Genomic DNA, 9,147 nt, shown 5'->3' on the forward strand with positions numbered 1-9,147 from the left:
ACATATAATACCTATGCATAAAATTCGTTTCGTGTTTCGTTTGTGAATTGTGTGTGTCTCAACAAACACATTCGTGATATTCCATGTGTGAACAACTATTTACGTGTCAAGTATTAATAGTGTACATATCTAGCAATTATTCCCCGCAAGGGCAATTTGGTCAAAACATAACAATTATTTAACAATTAGCACGTTTCATGTATTTTCACAAAGTTCAGCAGCTAGTTTCATCAAGACAGAATTCTACTTGAAAAATTACTTTATTCAACAGATCATAGCATCTCAATTAATTCACCAAAAATCGTCACAAAAGCATACATGAGTTAGGTTTTCAGAACATATTTTATTGTATTTTTATTCCACATAGATTTCTCACAATGATCAAAACATTACACCAAACTCACAGCAGTCAAAATCATGCGCAACAGAATGTTATTTGTTATTCCCGTTAAATGAAAAATCCAACTAATGCAAGACCAATTGGATTAGGTTCTTAACTCAACAAGTTAACTTCCAGAAGTGGAACCAATCCATTTGGTCTTGTATTTCATGAGATATGATAATTACAAAACAACCTAACAGCAGGTCTCACAATTCAGAATTACACTTCAGTTTTGTAAAATAATAAAAGTTAACTTTTACTCGTCCAAAAATTACAATTTTGGACTTCATAGAAACTAGACTCAACATAGCACCTTTTAGTGTTAACAACCTCTACCAATTTCCACATTAACATTTAGTTACAGTTGTCTAAACATAACTCACAATCTGTCCAGTACCAGTTTTGACCTTTAATCACATTTAAATCGTTTGAACAACCAAAACACCTCCAAATTAGGCGTGGTTGGGTTTTCTGAAAACTAGACTCAGAGTACTACCTTTTAGACTCATAAATAGTTCAGTTTGCTTTTATATTTAACAAGTTACATGTCGTTCAAGTTTAACAATCTCTGCTGTCAAAACTCAGCAAGCACAAACAATTGTCTAAAATGCATCCTAAGCATACAACATATCTCCAAACATGTAACAAACATAATTATTCATCAAAATCAGTAGTAACCCTCTAGGGTTTACAAACAATCAATGATTTAACAACCTTTCACCATTCAAAATCACATATGATCATCTAAATCAATAACCAAGGCATAACCAATCATCATCTAGCATAAATCAAGCATAAGAACACTTAATACATGATATTCAATAATTAGGGTTTCATGTTTATACCTTAAAAACACAGAAACAACCAAGAGAAAGGTGAGAGATGCTTAGAAACGAGTGTGGGATGCTCCGATTATGAAGAACAAGATCAAACGAAGGTGATATGGGTGTGGGTGTGGCTGCCGATCGCAAGAGAGAGGGGAGGGGGGGGGGGGCTGCCGATCGGGTTAGAGAGAGGGAGGGAGGGTTAGGGTTTATTAATATTATTTAATAATAATATGTTACACATAGGTCTCTCAACTTTTAAATATTACTTTTCTAGCCTAAAGTAACTTGTTTGCATCTTGAGTTAGTGTTTTAAAAGATATTATCAAATAACACATAAGCCTAACACATAATTATCACATAATTATTGTTTGGATGTTTTTCGTTTATTCACCAATGGTTTGCGTCAACTCGTTTGCGTTTCGGTGCAATCCCAAAAGACTACACATGTAGTAATTGTCAAGCGTAATTTAAAACTCTATTTTAAATGAAATGAGACGTGCGTTATAGATCAAGTGATCTTAAGTTTGAATTGACGGAGTTTGGATTAACGGAGTTAACCTGAAATTGACGAGTGTCACAAAACCGCACATTAAAAAAACAAAAATTTTAACTTAAATAGAACATCTTATGAAGAACACATACATTCATTCTTCGAATAGTTTATAAAACAAACAAAAACCAAAATCCAAAACATGAAGTTGTACCAAGTACATCATAATAATTAGAAAAACCAAAAACCAAAACATAGAAAAACCAAAATGGCTTTTAATACACATGGAACGGGTTTTTAAATGTAGTTTTAGGGACTCTTAAAGAATAGAAACATGTTTTTAAATAGTATTTAATACGCAAGGGGAGGTTTGGGAAAAGATGACTGCGCTTTAAATGTCCATATATTTTAATTCGAATATAAAGTTTGAAGATTTTTACCTTTGACCTCTAAAGTCAAACAAGGAATTGTGACCTTAATATTATAAATTTGTTGTTTTTCATAGAGAATCAATATTGGATTATGTGTACATGTAACTTGATAGATATTTTCACTCTTGCATTGTCATAGGATTAGATTAGCTTACTTATTTTTTTCGATAGTTACATTATGCTCATGTATCAAGTCAAAGTGATTCTTTTATGCAATCTCAGTGTAGAGAAGAGTTTTTTCAACACAAATGCTTATTGCAAAACTTTTAGGCTCCAGTACGATGGGAGCAATAAAATCAGATGAGGGTTCCTTGGATACTTTCATCTGGCAAACTGTTGAACCTCGTATCTTTTTTCTGTTTGGACCTTTTAATTAATACGTTTATATTGAAATATAGTTATTAGTTAACAAAGCTCATTTTTTCAAATATTAACAAACGTAAAAGAACAGGCTAAAATAAACGTAAACTAACGAACATAAACTGAAAAAATCAAAACTGAATGAAACCGGAAATTGAAACTAAACTCAAACCAAGCCAAAAACGGAAATCGAACTGAAACAAAAAAACGAATAACTAAGAACTAGAACCAAACCAAAACCTAATCAAAACAAAAAAACCGAACAAACTGAAAACGGAACCAAAAATAAAAAAAATCTAAAGCCAAACTAAACAAAACCAAAAAAAATCTAATGGAATGAAAAAAAATGCAAAAAAAAAAATTGTGACCAAAGTGCCCCTGAACTTATTTGATAAATACATGCCATATTTAATTAAAAAATAACTCTGCATTTTACTGTCAAGATGCAATAAAATTTGTTCATATTTAACATTGATAAAATCTAGCATACTTTATATGTAAATAGAGTTACCGTTCTTATAATATATTAGTTGCAATTGTTATGAACATTAGAGTCCTTTGTTTGTATTATGTAAGAAGAATGATTAATATTGCAGTTTTTGTATATGTAGGTTGTTGATACAAGTGTCAGAGTGATAGAAGGTGGAATGGATGTAATCAAGTTGGAAGATTGTGTGTCGTCAAGAACTTCAGCTGCAAAACACATCGTTGAAGCTGCAGTTATGCAAGTTGGAATTGCAGTTAATCAAGTAGGATTCCATTTACAATCTGCAGGTTCCTTTTTAATTTTTGTTAATTATATTTGTTTTAACTATACTGTATGCAAGTTTGATTAGTTGATTTTGTGTTTTGCTTGTTGATTTCTTTGCCAAAGATAGTTCAGGCTATAAGTTATTCAGAGAATTTGTTGATTTCCATGCCAATGCTGTTTCGTTAGTTGTGATGTTTAATGTTTTGTTTTATGGTTTTATTTTTAGGTTAATCGACTTTAAACACTTCTTTTGTTGGCTGTTGCTCCATTCCCGAAAGACGTGCCTCAGTTGAAACAAATTAATGTTGGTAGTGTGATCACCAATCTGTATGAAACTATGGTCCCCGCTTCTTTATACCGGCCTCATGATAGACCATCTGGTTATTCCACGCGAGATTACCTTTTTGCCCTTTGTGTATGAACATCAATCGAGCTGCCCCGGTTTACAGGTTAGATAAAATAGCATTGCATAAAATACTTTGAATGAGTAGTTGATATATTCTTTTTGTAATTTAGATGACATGGATCACCTAATGGTTCATCACATGTTCTTGCATTCAAGTATTGCGAGTCATAAGTGGGCACTTAAAGGTAACTAATAATATTGATTTTAGAATTTCAATGTATTAAAAGAATGAAGTTCCTCTTTTGCATGATGACTGCTTTTTTTATTCGTTTTTCTAGATTTTGCTCGTGATCGTCTCGCTAAAAGCTCGAATCGAACATAGCTTATACGAGCTCGAGCTTATATGAACTTGTTTGATAAATGAGCAAGTATCGAGCTCGAGCTATCTCGCGAGCCTAAACGAATCTGCTCTTTATTATTATTTTTATTTAATATATTAAATTCATATTTATAACAATTTATCTTTATGTTAAAAATTAATGATAATATAAAAAAATATATATTACTTTATGATTAGAATATTATTGAAGTAATATTGACGTGATTTAGTTTGAGTTATATGGGTTAAAAGCTCAAATTAGCTAATATTAAAATGGGTCAAACGGGCCAAAATTTGATTGAACATGTATTCAACTGACTTGAACCCATGTTGGTTAGTTTTATTTTGATATGAGTTAAAGTGTGTGCATAAAACGAGTTGCTCTGATCCGAGCCTGGCATGATCTGGTACCCAACATGGTCCGGCCTGCCCTTTGATCCAAAGTTTGTATATTTATGACAGGGCAGCCAAAGAGATCATGATTCTCTGAATCTGATCATACTTAGTTTACTTTACTTAATTTAAAACCAAAATCACAAACATTACACACGTTTGGGCGTTTAGTCTGTAATGCTTGATCTTTGTTCTATTGTAATAATGTAAATGATGGTTGTATTTGTTTGTTATCATTCAGGCAACCTTTTGATGTCGAGATGGATCCTAATGGATTCAATTCATGCATTCAGGAAATGGCTAATAAATCATGATTAGAGTGTACAAGTGGTGAGCACCTAAAACATTTGATGGTGTGTGCATGAGGCGCCTCAGATGACACTCCATGTTGAACTTCTAACCTAGACGTTTTTTTGTTATTTTATTTTGTACTATCATAAACATGTAAATGTAACCAAATATACCATTTTTTTAAATGTGTTTTTGGTTCTGTGGGTAGTGTTAAAACATTATATACAAGGATATTATATCAATATTAAAATTATTGGTATAAAAAATTAAAATAGTGAATCATATTACTTCATTTAAAAACATATTATACAAGAAAATTCCCTCCTTTTCATTTAATATGATGAGTGTGGTCTTGTACTGAGCCTGTAACGAACCGAGCGAATATTTACGGAATTCTCGTTGTGTTCCTGTCATTTTTAATTATCGCTGCCGTTTCAAATTATTGCAATTCTAGATGTTTGGCAGTTCCAGAAATCTTTAGTACTGTATTTGGTAACCATACTAAATTTAACATTATGTATTGATTTAACGTCTACAGACTACAATTGTGGCTTAGTTACAAATACATAAAATTGATGGTTTGATAAAACACGTCAGAAGTAGCCAAATCTACTCCCGTATATGTAGTAGTCAATGAGGAGAAGATACAAGAAAGTCTCATGGCATAGGTACACAACATCGATGCTACAAATAAGAAAACTAAGAGAAGCACCATACAACATATCACGAGATGATTCGTAAATTAACGAAGAACAATACCCCGTTATAAATTGTCGCCGCCCGCCGCATCGCGCGGGTTTCCTACTAGTATATATATATATATAATATATCGAGTGCAACGTCTGCCTCGATACCAATTGAGATTATTTAAATTATTTTATTTATCGGTTTCAAAATGTGAAACGGATTTTAAGGTATTCGATTATCGAGAGAAAGGTTCTCGGTGATTTTTTTTAAATTTAATTATTCAAATTTATTAATTCTTTAATTTATTTTAATATTTAAGATTCATTGATTTATTTTATTTAAAGTTAAAATTAAATAACTTTTAATTCGTTAATTATGGATAACGAATTAGGGTGTGTTTTTTAACGAACTACAGTCTAGTTCGTTCACCTAATTCGCTTCCGCACTCTGTAACGAAACACATCCAGTTCGTTATACATTTTTAACGAATCAAGACACGAATTGATTCTAATTCGTTATGCCACGTATTATGTATCCTTTAACGAATTGGCTGATTCATTAATTTAACTTTTTAACGAATCTGTTTGATTCGTAAATTGGGAAGCGTGTAAGGATTGGGTATATAGGACGACGTGAAACGAATAGTCCTATACTATTCACCTTTCTTCCTTACTCTTAACATTACCCTGCTCAAATTTTTTATACTTTTTCGATCATCGAATTTCAAACTTTTGAGTATACCAGTGTGTTGATAAGGTATAGATTATCACTTCTTTGTGATTTTCGTCAAAAATGACACACCTTTGATATGCTATTTATGTGTTTTTGATATCAGGGTTTTACGTCTTTTGAGACCCTGCATACTCGGATTCATACTCTGTTTATACACTTAAATTTGATATCTTTTTGTTCGGAATATAATTCCGACACCCTTGGTGATCTTTAATTGCAATTTGATTACTGATTGCCGGGTGTATAATTATTGGTAGTCTTGGACGTTTCAGTTATGTTCATTACTTGACTTATCTGTTGGTTTAGAACCTCGTAAACGGTATTGTTTGCTTCGCAATGAGTTTCCGAGACTTGTTTAGTCATTTTTTCGGCTACTCATCGTAAATTATGGAGTAATTGATCTTCGATTTGCTCCTTTGACCGTCTGTGTTCATGTTAATTTTGACTTTGACTATGAGAGTCAAAGATTAAGTCTAATTAGTGACCATTCGTTATCCTTAGCGAATTGGAACTCCTCCGTGTCCAATTCGTTAAGGATTCACACGAACTAGATTAGCGAATGAATTATTTAACGAATCAGAATTTAATTCGTTCTTTATAACGAACTAGAGGTTAGTTCGCTCCTTTTAATAGTAATTCGCTAAGTCTATTTTGTTAAATTATTTACTTGATAGAGAATCAGTTGATTCGTTACAGTCATATAACGAATCAGCTGTGTCCTTCACGAATGACATATCAAATTTAATTATTTTTAATAAAGTAAATTTTATTGATAAATTCCTAAGTTTTCAAATTATATAAAACAAATCGTGTTTATATATTTTCAATTTACTGATATTTGAATTTATTTATTCAGCATTATGGCTGATCAAATAGATCAAGATCCACCTGTTGCTCAACTAGAACAGCAACAACACCAAGAACAAGAAGGGGTGATCCTGCTACCATTTGACAAGAAACACAACATTTGTGCTTATGCAGATTCAGATGTTGCTGATGAAGTGTTATTTGGGCCTATGCTGGCATTCTTACGACGTTCGGTGATACATTTTGCTATAACTGCTCGACCCAAAGTCTATCTGAGCATTATTAGACAATTCTGGTATACGGCCGAGTACGTTGAAGTAGAAAATCATATTTGAGCCACAATCAATGAAACTCCTATAACAGTGGATATTGAAGTGATTAGACGTGTGCTTCGTTTTAGAGACAATGATGATAATCCTTGTGAGGTCGACAAGAAATTGATCAAGGGTTTGTTCCGTCGTGTATTTTATGGTGGTAACATCGGTGACTCACAATATAACAAGAATGGATTGTGCCCACCAAACAAGTATCTCCTACACGTTTTAATTCATTGTTTGGGTGGTCGTCGAGGTGGATTTGATGAATGCCGAATCATGCTGCAATCGGCTTTTGTAACACTTGTTCTCAACAAACCATTCAACTTCTCAGAAATGACCTTCTATCATCTAAAGGAGCAACTTCTACAAACGACTCAAAAGAAGAAGTTTCTGATGTATCCACATTTTCTAATGCTAATTATTCAAGATCTGATTCCTAATTTGGTCATCGATCAAACTTTGGTAAATGATGAGTTGTAGTTAGAACACATGAAGGCTGACACTGTACGACGAATGACAATATACAGGTCAGAAAAACCAAGGACCAAACGCCTGATTGGTCAGATTATTAATCCTGATTATGTATGTCCTCTCGAGGATCGCTGGATCCATGATGACTCGGATTCTGAGCGTGAGGGAGGAGAAGGTGGGAACGATGGTGGTGATGATGGAGGTGATGGTGGTAATGGAGGAGATGAAGATGGTGGAAATGGTGGTAACGGTGGTAATGGTGATGCAGCTCTCCGAGAACAACAAGCTGCTATTGATGCTGCGTTAGCTGCTACTATTGCAGCTCAACGAGAACGTAAACGAAAGGGTAAAGCACCAGCTTCTGAAAGCTCAGCAAAAAGACGTGTATCAGCTGGAGCTGGAGCTTCTTTTGGTGTTCAACCGTCTCGTCATGCAACTCCTCAACGCCCGGCTGTGCCGCTTACTCCTAGCACTCCGGAGATGACTTTGACGATGACGATGGTTCCTCATGACATGCTTGGTATGATTCCACAATCGGCCATAGCTGAAATACCGATGCCTTCCGCAACACTTTCTACTGTTCCTCCAACACCGTCCATTGGGCCTCCTCCACCTAGTGATGTCTCATTTATGAGAATCACAAGGCCTCAGGGACCAATCCAACCAGTTCATCCATCTTTGTATGCTATGCCACCGAATCGTCAGACAGACATGCTTTTGAATCTTCTTCACTTGTATGAAAATCAAATGTCTGCTGACCGAGTAAATCAAGAACGCCTGATGGAAAACCAGAAGAAGCTGGTCAGTTATGTTTCTTTCTGTCAAAGGGAAACAAGAGCCCTTCGTGAGATTGTTGAGTCTCAGGGGGTGAAACTTAAAGAACAAGAGGAACTTATTCTGCAGCTGACATGTAAAGATGATGCGCTGAAAAAGCTCAAGAATGACGATAAAGATCCTGATGAGTCTGATGCTGGAGGTGAGCCTAAACAAACTCAAGACCCAGCTTCTGGTGCGGTTACGAGTTCTTTTGATGATTCGGGCAAACAGATCATTGTTTATCATGATTATTCGGCTGCCAAACCGATTGAGATGATCGAGGCCGATACGGTTATTTTTATGGATGGTAAGGGGGTGATTCGGAGCATGGTGAATGCTGATGAGATTGTTGTGGGACAGTTTGTTGATAAGTCGCTGACATGAGAGCAGATTGCGATCTTGCTTGGTCTGAATGAAGACGAGATGACCGTGTTAGAAACTGAGCCCGATGCTGAGGTAATTAATGATGATGAGATCTTAAATGATCCTACTGTGGAGATGAGGACGAATTTTATTTATGAGAATGAGGGGGTTGAAGTGGAAGATGTGACTGCTGAGGATTACCCTGATCTGTTTCAACACACCAATGGTGATCAGGGTGCTCCTGTATTTAATGAGAAAACTGTAAAAGAAGCAGAAGATCATCTTGAGAAGACGTCCAAAGGGA

Source organism: Bidens hawaiensis, unplaced genomic scaffold (assembly GCF_021521415.1).
Source record: "Bidens hawaiensis isolate Kalapana, Puna unplaced genomic scaffold, B.hawaiensis_p1.1 tig00011469_1, whole genome shotgun sequence".
In the NCBI taxonomy this organism is placed as follows: Eukaryota; Viridiplantae; Streptophyta; class Magnoliopsida; order Asterales; family Asteraceae; genus Bidens; species Bidens hawaiensis.